At 49.3% G+C, this 13000-nt stretch overlaps 1 pseudogene; it reads left to right on the top strand.

Moving 5' to 3' along the window:
• Positions 1-11090: 11090 nt before the first annotated feature.
• LOC113602396 (uncharacterized) lies at positions 11091-11189 on the top strand (annotated as a pseudogene).
• Positions 11190-13000: the final 1811 nt, after the last annotated feature.

Raw genomic sequence — 13000 nt, 5'->3', positions numbered from 1 at the left:
CATCATGGAGCCCTCGGCAGTATTTTGATATGTATCTAAGTGAGTTGCCCGAGCTATTTAATTTATTTCTTTACAAAGTTTCTTTGTTTCCATTCCTTTAAGTCAGGGGGGAAAAAAAGTCCACATTGGCTGCTTTAAAAGAAGGAGGAGCGTGGATATTTATATCTTAATGAATGTGGTGTGATACTCTTTCTTAATCTAAAGAAAAGGGAGAAATGGCCGGGACATTTCTAGATAGATGGTTAAGAAGAGAATCATTCTGAGTCTGGAGCGGTACATTTATAAAAATGCTGAGTTTTGTCTCTGTTCAATTGGGATACTGACCAGAGGATGGCTAGAGGCAAGATAATTAAGTTTCCTTTACTAATTTAGTTCTTTGTAGTGCCTCCCAGAAAAGCCTGCTGCCCAGCACATCAGCCGTTCATGTTGGATCGTCCGCCAGAGTGAGAGATGCTGTCCTGAAGCTTCCTCCGTGAAGCGTCCTCACATCGCCTCCTGAAAGGGGCTGCTGAGATATTTCAAATGTGCGTGTTCTATCTCATGCATGTCCCACAATCTACACTAATTACATCGTGATTCCGGGATGCGTTTCAATAGAGAGGTGATTTATGAAGAAGATGCTAGAGAAAGTCTATAGCAAGTAATAGAAAGGAAAATTAATAAATCACGGCCCTTTTCACATAAAGAAAGAAAATTCTTTGTAAGGTGAGCCATTTAAAACACAATTAGCTCATTCAAGTCTTGGCAGCAGGAAATAGTGTTTTTAGAGCCGCAGCGAAATCCCTGCTCACTTCAGATTTAAAGACAGGCGAGCAGGCGTGCCCCGGAAACTTCTCCAGCACGCACTTCCCAAGTTGACGTCGTGCCCAACTCGCCTCTCAAGACCCTGCCCTCCGTTCGCATGTGGCTGTGCCCGGAGGAGAGGAGGCTGTCACGGGGTCTCTGTGCCCTGGTCCCGACTCCACGCACGAACGGACATCAGCACATAGGAGAGCGCTAGGTGTCCAAAGCACTATTTTGGAAATCAATGCACCCACTGGCATGAAAAACGCCCTGGTGGGGGGGAATGTCTTGTAGGTAAATACTCCAAGCCCGGAAATACTTAATTCAACCACCTTCACCCTTTGGCTTCTGTCCCTGCCGCCCCTTCCGTGCCCTGCTCTGTTTCTACCCTGGAGCCACCTCCCCCCACCCCTGCACCGTCGTGGTGGTCAGCGTGCCCCCTGCTCGGGCTCCGTCCAGTGCCCGCAGCCCGACACCCCGAAGCAGCATGTCCAGCCCGTCCAGCCCGGACCTTGTCCTGAGAGGGAAAGGAAACGAAAACAGTTGTGCACATTCAGAAGAAGGGAAAGCCACGTCATTTCTGTGGCTTTCCCGTCACCCATGGAAAACCTTCTCTACCTCTTCCTAGGCGCCCCGTCCTCCTTCCACCATGACAGGAGCGCTCTCCCAGATCCCTCCTTTCCTCTCTTTATCCCGACGCCTCGGTCCAGATCATGAGCTATCTTCTGGGCTCCCCGAGCTCTCTCCAAGAAAGAAAGATACGCATGGGCAGCCTCGGAAATGCAGCTTGAGTGTCTCAGTGGTGCTTACTGCCCGCTAGGCCACTCCATCTGCACGGCCAAGGCTCAACTTGTCCACGAAGTTCAATGTCTACTAAACAAAACAACATAGATGCCCCAAAGTTTCTCAATAGAAGATTTTATCATATCTACAATGACGAAAATTACGAATAACCTCAAATCTGCAAGGCTAAAGAATGGTCAAAAATTATGGTCAATACCTATTGTGGAATATTCCAGGATATTAAGTGAATATACAAGAAAATATTAACAGGCATGGAAAATAATGCACTATATTTTTTAGGTTATAATTTAGGATATATATCTATATATATCACATATATTTAGGTCATATTTATAAATTGCCTTTGCAAAATATATATTGCATATATAATCTAAATCTATCTATAATCTAAGTTTATGCATTATCTACCTACATTTCTGCAAAGAAAATGTATTTACACAACAGAAGTTATTTGGTACTTTCTAGGTATCAAGTATTGTGTTACACGGTTCCCACATAGAAAATTATGCCTTCAGGGGCGCCTGAGTGGCTCAGTCAGTTGAACGTCTGACTTCGGTTCAGGTCATGATCTCGCGGTCTGTGAGTTCAAGCCCCACGTCGGGCTCTGTGCTGACAGCTCAGAGTCTGGAGCCTGCTTCGGATTCTGTGTTTCCCATTCTCTCTCTGCCCCTCTCACTCATGCTCTGGCTCTCTCTCTGTCAAAAATAAATAAACTTAAAAAAAAAGAAAATTATACCTTCAATAAACAAATGCATAATATTCAGCATCCAATGAATGCATTTGAAACGGTAAAAACCAGCACTTATCTCTTAGAAGCTGTGGATATGGTCACTTATGGTCATTTTTAAATTTCTTGTTTGTGCTTTGTTATAGATCGCAGAGCACTTAAAACGTGTCTTAACTGTATAATTGGAAACAAAACAATGAAACTTGAAACTCACCTATACTTCCCCCAAAAGTGTTCCTCGTCTGCTTCTCCTCCCCCACTTCTGGCTAACGACCTGTTTGTTGATAAGAACATTGTCCTTCTGCCTCCGTGCCCTCACTGAAATCCACGTGTCACCGGTCACCGACCCTGCCCTCTCTTCTGGAAGGTCTCCAGCAGTCACGGGCTTCTTGGGGTCCGGAGTTTTTCCCTCCTCTGCCACATAAGTCACTCTGTAACCAGGGTTTCCTGCTTCACTCCCTGAAATCTATCCCGTCCCATCATCCCTAAAGGGAGAAAGCCACCCTTTTGCCTAGAAGAAGCCTTGGGGCCCCTTTCTTGCCCACAGATACGGTTCCCGGGCCTTCCACAGCTTGCCAGCCAAGCCATTTTGCACTTCAGCCACTCAACAGCCATTTCTTTAGCACCCCCCGCTAGCGTGAGTGTCCCCCTGTGTTCGTCGGAAGCACACCCGTTCTGTCCCCACTAGAGTCCACTTTCCCCATCGAGTCGTCCCTAACCTCTCACAGGAGGACGTGTCGGCCTCGTGTACCTGAGCAGTCGCGTGTCCTTGCGCCAGGTAACGTGTTCGCCGGGAGCGCCCCCGCTTTGTTTCCTTGTAAGTTTTACATCTTGGGATCCTCCCACTGCTTCGTTTCACGGAAGTCCTCGGATTCACCGCCAGTTACCTGCACCTTGCTGTCTTCCTTCCCCTCGTGGATCAGGGATACTCCCCGCGCCCAGAGAGGCTGCCCAGCTGGGCTCCCTCTGCACACTCGATGTGTCCTCTGGTGGCATCCCTAGCGGATGGGGACCTTGGAAGCAAGGAGGGTAAAGTCAGGGCAAGTTGTTCCTCAACTTCCCCCCGGGGGGACACCAGCCAGCAGGCCCCTCACTGGAGCCACAGCCCCCGAGGGCAGACCTTCTCCGCATCACTTGCGTGGGTCCTGGGAGTTCCTCCCCTACTCGACTTTACGGTTCTGGAAGCAAGACTGCACCTGTTCCCATTAGCCCACGATGAGCTGCCCCCTGTCGTCCCCTCGACCTGGACACATCTGTCCGGACAGCCCCCTCAAACTGACCTGTTTGAACGAGCCCCGTGTTTCTAGCAGAAACCATGACTTTCAAAGTTCCAGCACATTCTAAGAAGAGGTCTATTCTGCCGGGCGGGAGGGGGGGGACGCAGGACATGAGACAGGATTCAGAAGCCAGGGGGGTTGCAAGTATACTGCAGAGGGTATTTTTAGAAGGTGTCATCATCACTTTGCTTCAAAGACTCTGGATTTCCGGGGTGTCATATATATCGATATTCAAATATAAAGGCAAGAATTCTAGTCTTCCATAGATCAATAGTAATTATTTTAGAATAGTCGGATACATTGATTTATCCGCATCTCTGACCCCTTCCGCTAACACAAATGAGCAGGCACCGCACGCGTGCATGCTCCCATACACGCAGGGCATTTCGTTCCGGGTTTGGATAGTGGCCGGACGGTGTTGTTTGTCTGACAACTGGCCTCAGCCTCTGTTCTCCGCCTTGTGGTGTTTGAGCTCATTGTTGCCTGCGTCCACTCTGGTGAGCATTCCGAGAAAACACATTCACGGCGGTCCATTTCTTTGCACGGAGCCTCCAGCGCGGGGCTTCAGATCCGCCTGCTCTCTCTCCTTCCCGTGTAGAGCATCTGTTTTCTTTAAAATGGTTGCTTCCAAATCTTCCATAACTCCTGCTCAGCAGAGGCTTTGGAGGAGAGGAACGGTGGGCACCCGTGTCTGTAGGTGCCACGCTGGCAGAATCGGGGTCATTTAACCCGAAAAGGAAGCATTTCGCCTAATGGAAGTTGCATGGGTTGCGAAGCATTTATTCTGTGGCTAAAGATCAGCGTCCAATAAAATCCAATCCGAGCCTGGCAAGGAGAGACTGTATCTGGAGGGGTGACTGAAGGGGGTGAAGGAACAGGGGCCCCGGGGGGGCTGTGGCTGGTGGGTCCTGTGGCAGGAAGGCTCCTCTGTCTAAGATTCCCAAGTGCCTCAGGGACAGGCATAGGGTTTTGTCTCAGAAGGAGCAGCGGGAAGGCCAGGGAGAGCCTGGCATGGGGTTGGGGGTGAGCAGGGCTGGCTCCGGTATTGTTTCCTCCTGAGCTTTTCTTCTTGGGGGCGGGTATCTTCTGGTGCGGGCGGAGGGCAGGTCCAGCTTCGGAGCCCGGGAAATGAGAGAAGTTGAACCTGAGTTTGGTTAATAGCTGTCTTGTCGGATAAATCGGTGGGGCCAGGGGTTCCAAGAATCCCTGTTGGGACACAGAAAGGGGCTTTGGGGGTGTGCGTCTTCAACCTGCTCATTCAAACTTTTGTTGTTTTTCCCAACCACGAGAGCTGATATTTTCAGAATAGATAATGGAGAGATAGAATGAAATCTCCTTCGCTCAAGGTCTCAAACGATCAGATAAATTCCTATTTCTCTAAAATTGTTTAGGTTGTAATCACCAAGATGGAAAACGATGCTTTTTGGAGGCTGTGATTTTTTTTTTTTTTTTAAACGGGAACTTTGGAGGCAGGCAGCTCTGAGTTGGGCTCTCGCCCAAACCTGATGGCCGTGGCCTTGGGCAGGCTGTGTCCTCCCTCATCGATACGTAAGAGTCATGGCAGCCAATATCCCAGAGGTGACAGGAAGGGCCAAGGAGGTAGTCTGTGAACTCGTTGCCACAGTCTGGTTCATATTTAGAAATGCCCGGTAAAGGGGAACAAGTCCCATTAAGAATAACAGGGCCGATAATAAAATGACAAGGCTCCTTTCATACTCTTACTGTGAAGATAAGGGAAAGCTCAACACTTCAACCATAAACTGTGCTACAAATATGATTATTAGCAATACTTAGACTTCTTCATTCTTATGGTCACGCTTTAAGATTTAATTATTACAATTGTTTAAAAGACATCGATCCTTTAGGTCGTATATCTGCCAGCCACATGTTCTCCCAAGACAAGATTACCAAGAATATGCCAACATCAAGGCGGGCGGAAAGGAGCCGCACGTACAAGAGATACGACAACAAGGTTTTTCCATATAATTTACATTTCCAATTTTAGAGGAGGAATGCAGCTTTCGGGTCGAAAAGTCAGTTAGTTACCCTCCCGCTTCTATCACTATTAGGAATGAAACACTAGAAAACATTAGAAAAGTCGTGATTCCAAAGACATTTTCCTCATTAAATGTGCAGTGGCTCTTAAGTACAGTACAAGGCTGCAAATGTAACTGTATCCTTATTACGGGAGGTAATGAGGCCTTAAATTGGGGAAAATTTAAAGACTATAGTATTTTATTGGTATAACTTTCCAAAATGATTGCTTACGAAGCTATTAAATGGATAATTCATCAGAACAATAGAATATAGAAACCGTGGGATTAGAAATAACCCTGCCCCTAAAAGTCATTGCCGCCACTTTTTGACTTGTTGGGGTTGCTGTTGCCCACAGCCCTCCCGTGTGCGGCCCCAGGACCTTGTCTCCCTTCTGCACACCGTGGGCTGTCGCGGGACTGCCATGCTCAACACTGTTCTCTGTGGACCAGACACCACTCCCTCTGTCCACTGGGCACCCTCTTCTTCGAGAGCCGCCCTGGCCTCCACCACACGTGCAGCCTTTGTGTGCCTTCTGCAAACCTTGGGGGGGCCTGCCGACCAGCATGTACCCCCACCTTCTGTGCCGGGAGCTCCCCGAGGGCGAGCCGAGTCTCCCTTCTGCAGCTTTGGAATCCAGCATCCCGTCTGGTATACAGTAGGGACTCAATAAATGTCTGTTGGCATTTATTTGACATCAATATTAAATGATTATTTAAGTGACACCATTATTTCAACGCTTCTTGTGCTGAAAAGCCAATCTCTGTACCACAAGTTGCACTCAAAGCTGGAGGCCAGGACGGCTTACTGTGGAGGGACAGTGGCCTTGGCTTGCAAAGGGCAGGTGTCCTGCAGGAAGCAGTGTCCTGGTGGCTTCCCAGCGCAGGATGGCAGGGCCCAGCATGGGAACCTCGCTCACCAGGAGCCAGGCGCAGCCCAGGGGAGGCCCCGGACGGAGACCGCTCGTCGTAGGCGCACGGACAAGCCATCCCGAAGGCTGCAGGGAGCCCCTCCAGGTCCTTCCGTGGGATTCGGTTGTAGTGAGATGGGGGTGGGGCAATGCTTTTTCTCATAAAATTTGGGAGAGGGAAGAGGAAAGATGAACCCACAAAGTGCTCTTCTCGAGGTAAGGGATGAGTGTGATGAAGAAAAGGGGGCGGGGCACCCGGGTGGCTCAAGAGCGTGTGACTCTTGGTTTCAGCTCAGGTCATGATCTCATGGTTCATGACTTTGAGCCCCATGTCGGGCTCTGTGCTAGCAGCATGGAGCCTGCTTGGAATTCCCTCTCTCTCCTTCCCTCTGCCTCTCCCCTGCTCTTGTTCTCTCTCTCAAAATAAATAAAGTTAAAAAGAAGGAAGAAAGAAAGAAAGAAAGGGGGCAAGACAGCCTTGCAAGACTCCAGTAGAGAACATGCGTGTGGGGGGATCTACGTGACAATTAGTGCCAAGCACAAAATGCACGTGTGTATGCGTGTGTACAATGAGCGTGCTTATCACACCCGCTAGGAGAGCAGTGAGTCTTTAAAAACCAGTGTCAGTAAATTATGTAAAATCAAACAGAAGTTTTTCCACCATGAGCTTATGTGAAAAGGGAAAGTTGAGGGCTTCGTGGCAACATTTAGAAAATAGAGGGAGATTTAAACATGTGCAAAAAAGGGTAAAAAATTAAGAGAGTATCACACAAGTGTCCTTCTGGTTGCTGCCGCTCTGGGGCTAGGGCCCGTGAGCCCCAGACCGGAACGGCACAATCCGGGAGACTATGGGGCTGTGGTCCTAAATCTACGAGCTGAGAAAACCATTCTCGGGTAGCATGTCCTTGTTCACAGAGTCCGAGTCATTGGCTACAAAAGCTGACCTTGGACATGAGATTACCTAATGCAGCTGTGGCCGAGGTGCCCTGCGTCCTCCCTACCGGACGCTGCTCCAGTGGGGGACAGGGGCACAGGCAGAGTCCCGGGCCAAGTGTGCAGCTGGGATGGGAGTTTGCACCAACTTTCCACGTGCATCAGCAGCATGGCTCTAAGAGCTCTCTTGCCTCTTGAGGATCCAGTCTGGATTCTATTTCCATGTTCTACTCCTTTAATATTCCTTCCTGGGGATTTGCATCCCACAGCCTCAAAATACCCAAATTCCCTGCCTCTGAGGGGGATGGGTGTAAAGTATGTCGTTAGTATTAAAATAACTGAAATCAACAAGTTATAAATCCCGGCTGTTGCAATGGTTCCACCTTTAGAGGGCTTAATCAATCCGTTCATGTTGTTCCAATATTCCTTAATGATTTACTTTGCAATGATTTGTTTTTAAAGAGTAAAACCCTCTTCAAACAAGCACTGCTACGTATGATTTCCCTGAGAGGCTCCTTGTGAGCCCCCGCGCATATGCCTTGAGCTGAAGGTTGGAATTTGGACACCGACGACCCCAACCCAAGAATGTGTGACAAACAGCAATAAAAAAGAGGCCGGGTTTTGTCTTTTTGTGGTTATGTAAACTGGTGCTAATTTTTTTTTAAGGAAAAAAGGATCCTACAGCAGAGTGACAGAGGGATGCTTCGGCAGCAAACAAAATGAATACTTGCTTTAAAAAAATGTCAAAATGTGGATGTGCCTCCAATCATTTAAAAAATAGAAGGTGATAAGTTGAAAATGTCAGGTAATTGGCAGACAGATAGAAAGTTAAACTGTGTCCTCAGTGAAGAAAATTAACCAGCAGCTGCCAGCAGGGACCCCAAGGTCATGTGAATGCCAGAATCAAGCAAAGCCCAATCATTCAGAAGGGGTTCTCGGCTGATATCCCCCTCCCTGGTCATTTCCAGATCTCTCAGGAACTGCCCTGAACCACTGCCAACATGTGTTCATTTCTAAAAATTACATAGATTGTGATTTATTACCCATCACACTACAAAAATCCACTGTGAATTAAATCAGCCCTTTGTTTAAATTGCTCCTCGGCAATACGTATCATATCATCATAAATGACATTGAAGTTATAATCTGCAGTCGCCGGCCTCAGCCACTGATAAGGCTCCACCATGGGGCGATCAATACTTACTATTCATTTTTGAAATTATCTTCACATTGATCCCTGAACAAGCGCCAGCCACACAGAGGCACAGCCTTTAATACAATAATTATATAAAGGTTTACAGGCTCATCCTCCCAGCCAATAAAAGCTGTCAACTGGCAGGGACAGTTACAATCCCATAATCCATCAAAACCCTGTTCTCTGACCTGTGGGCTTCTGGGCTTTCGGGAGAGCACGATAAACACGCTCTTCGAGGGGAGGACGGTGTGCAGGCGGACCAGACAAAGGCTGCGATGGATATTACTGATTAACGAAAAATCCTCCGAGTGGCCGGAGTCCTCTTTTTTATGATGGGAACAATGAAGGGTCATCTATTCATCTATTTGCTAATTGTAATTCAACAAGGAGAACACAGCCAGCCACTTCTCTGCCTTTACTTTTAGGTCTTTAATTTATCCGGTTTGACTGTGTACCAGATGATTTACAGTAATGAAGTAAGCCCGTGGAAATCATAGTGGAGACAGGTACCTTAGCAAAGGGACAAGCGAGGGTCTGAGACCAGAGAAGGGGAGACAGATCAATGGGCGCGGAACTTAGTGTCAGAGCTCTTCCACACACACACACACACACACACACGTGCAGACATACACACACAGATGCACACGGGCCCAGACACACAGACATACATGATCAAACATGGGAAAACACGCATACACAAGAGCACAGACACAGACACATGCACGCACACGGACACACAGATACGCACAGACGTAGGTGAACAAACATGGGCAAACACACATATTCATGCATTCAAGGACACACAAGGACACAGGCGCATGCACGTACACAGACACACAGGCACACGGATGTAGACACACATGAACACACACGGCTAAACACACATACATGCAAGGACACACAGGACATACACAGACATGCACACACACACACACACACACACACACACAGAATTATAGTAAAAATCTTCCCAGTCAAGATTGTGAGGACATCTTGACTTAATAAGAAATCCTGCAACTTTTCTGTACCTGTGTGTCTATTTTGCCATTAATTATAACAAAGTCATTTACCAAGTCTGTTTAATGTGTCATTGAATTTAACTTTGCTTAGCTAGTGGGATATACCTTGAATTGTCTATTATTTTCAGCTGTTTTCAGGCATGGTTTGAAGCATGAACCTGTGCTTCCCTGGGGGCTGGGCAGGGTGGCCGGGGGAGCAGTGGGTCCAACGCTGTGTCCAGCTACAGACCATGGGCTTCCTCTTGCTTTGGAGCCGATGGGGAGTCACCGTAAGCCCCTTGAGGTTGAGGGGTAGTGGGGGTCCTACAGGGAGAGCAGGGGCCCCTGCAGCACGTACTTGGAAGGAAGACAGCCGTGGTTCCACGTGGGCTGGGGCCTCAGGGACATGAACCTCCACCCAGTGCCAGAGTCTATCCTCCGATCTCCTGTCCAAGTGAGTTTCCGAGGTGGTGTAGATCTTGGTAGTGTCCAAAATGACAAATTACTGGCCTTTAATGGGCTTTTTTGAAAGTTTGTTATTAGTTAAAATTGTCAACATTAAAATACTGCAGAGAAATTGTCAGGTGACAGAGAGAGGCTCTATTTCCAGTGTTTTCGTCGTCATTTGGGTGGGAGCGCGTGTTCACGTTTTCTGAGTCCGAGAACAGGGCTGTCGGCTAGGACAACTGAGGGCACTGGCCGATCGGGTTCACCTGCTCTCACACAGCAAGTGCAGTTAGGGCTGTACGTGGTGGGCAAGGGCGTCTAGTCTGCCGACTTCACAGGAAGGTGCTGGATGGGAACGATTTTAAAAAATAAACAGCAGGTTTAGAGTTACCAGGATTTGTGCTAGGCTTTCACGTCTTCCAATTCATTATACATTTTTTATTTTTATTTATTTCCTTTTCAGTTAATTAATTAATTAATTAACTTATTTAGAGAGCACAGAGCCCTATGAGGGGCTCAAACTCACCAACTGTGAGATCACGACCTGAGCAGAAATCAACAGTCAGACTTACCCAGCTGAACCACCCAGGCGCCCCACTGTATTTTTTATGTTTAAAATGCTCCATTACATGCCCTTTAAGGCCACACAGTGGAGCAGGAGCCCTGCCTTCAAAATGCTCTGCAAAGCTCTGCGAAGCTCCACACCAGCTCCCAGAGCGACTCCGTTCCTCCAGAGAAACAGGGTGTGGGAAGCGAGTCCCCACGTCCAGAGGCACAGGCACCATGGAGACCCGGCATCTGCCCATCATATCCTCCTGGTTTGTGCAGCTCCTCTGGCAGAAAACCATCCTGAGAAATGGAAAGGGAGAAACTATGTAAAAACACAGAGGGCATCAGTATGGAAGCTTCCATGTCCAAACAGACCCCTGGCGACAAGTCACGGTACCTTCCCGTGTCAAACCAAAGAAAGCGTCCCAAGTGTGTGCTGTGGAAGCACATATGCTAAAATGCACTGATACAGAGACTAGGGTGGCCCCTTTGTAAGGATGACAGGCACGTTTGTGAAGCCTTCCATAGTTTTAAGGGAAAAAAAGGAAGGAAGCATCCTGGGGATGGCGGCCCGGGGATGGCGGCCCAGCGATGGCGGCCCAGCGATGGCGGCCCAGGCCTCCCCGTGCACCACTGACAGTGTCTGCGGCCATGGCCGCCAGCGCCTGGCAGCGTCCCTGCCCTCGCAGCGCACACAGCTCACCGACCGCACTTCATCCCGCGAGAGGATGCACATTCCCTATGGGGGACACACCCTCAGACCCGCAGGAAGGTGCCTGGAGAGGAGGCCCAGGGCTCAGTGCTCCAGGGTCTACGCCTCCTCCAGCAGAGGAGGCCTTCCGTCCTCGGGCCCCCTCTAGAGGGCGGGGCACGCCTAATTCACGTTCCAGGAAAACATATGGTGAAGGGTGGGCCTCCCGCAGCGTCAGGGGGACGCGGGACGCGGCGCCAGGGAGAGCGTCACCGGAAAGGAAAACACGCAGTTGAATGGAGAATTGGGGTTCATCACGCGGGCACAGATCAAGTTCTCAGATTCTCTCAGGAAGCTGTTTGGAAGTGATTGTGCTTCCGTGAGGTGCGTGCTTCCTGCTGGGAACCCCCGAAACCTCGTGCGGTGACCCGTCTGGATGGAGCTTCAAAGCTTATCCAAACCTGAAACCCTGACTGGGCTCAGAGTGGGACCGCGCCGCCCTCGCTGTGGCCTGGGCACGCAGTCCCCATTCCTCTGGACAGGCGGACTGCTCTAACCCGGCACCCACACTGGGTGGATATACACAGCTGCACATCATCTCACCGTTCTGGAGGTTGGATGTCAACACAGGGAGGCCACGGGTGTGCTCGGATCCATCCACACTTGGGCCACCGGCATGCTCTGGTCCCGGGGTGTCTACACTCGGGCCACCGGCGTGCTCCAGTTCCTTGAAGGCCCTTCCCTGAGTTCCGGATGGCCTACTTCTCAGTTGATCTCCATGCCTGGCAGGGGTGGCAATGGAGCCCCTGTCTTCTCAACGGCACTGATTCTGTGACTTGAGCTCCTCTCATGACCTCACCACCTCCCTGCAGCCTCACCTCCTCACACCATCACCTTCAGGGGCATGATTTCAACAGAGGGATTTGAGGAGCACAAACATTCAGTCCATTGCAAGAACCCCCAGTGGTTTTCCAATTCCTTAGGACAGAGAACAAAGTTCCTGACAAAGCTGAAGACCTTCCACAAGCAGAGGCTTCACCTCCGTCAGCAGGAGGTTCCTGCCTTATCCCCACACTAAGAACTCGGTGTCCCCTCCCCTCTAACACTTTACATGTTCTCGCCTCTGTCTGGAGCTCTCTCCCTTCACGCCACCATGGCTCCCCTCCCAGAAACCCTCCAAATCTCAACACACAGGGCCGCCCTGGGGGCTCCCTGCCTGACCCCTTCTCCTTCTACCTCATTTACCTCACTTACTCACGCCTTACCCTTTGAAGCACTGACCACCGTGTAAATTCAATGCTCAGGTGACGGTTAGACCAACCTCCTGCTCCTTTACGGACTGTGAGCTCCCAAAGTATCAACTCTTTTGGTTAATAATGGCACCCTTAGGGCGAGACACCAGTGGTCCAACCTGTTGGCACTTTACAAGTATGTGCTGAGTGAGTAAATGAATGGTTCAACCCCAGGTCATTTGAGCACAGGATTATGCTCATACCTAATGTGTCAAGGTTCTCAATAGTCTTGGTCATCAACATCCAACAAAGAACTTGTTAAAAACTATTGTGTAAAAGACACATAACGTGAAACCTGCCATCTTAGTGTTAAGTATATTCACATCGCTGTGAAACGCCCTCCACAATATCTTCAACTTG

This window comes from Acinonyx jubatus, chromosome D3 (genome assembly GCF_027475565.1).
Source record: "Acinonyx jubatus isolate Ajub_Pintada_27869175 chromosome D3, VMU_Ajub_asm_v1.0, whole genome shotgun sequence".
Taxonomy (NCBI): Eukaryota; Metazoa; Chordata; class Mammalia; order Carnivora; family Felidae; genus Acinonyx; species Acinonyx jubatus.
This window is presented reverse-complemented; position numbering and strand designations above follow the sequence as displayed.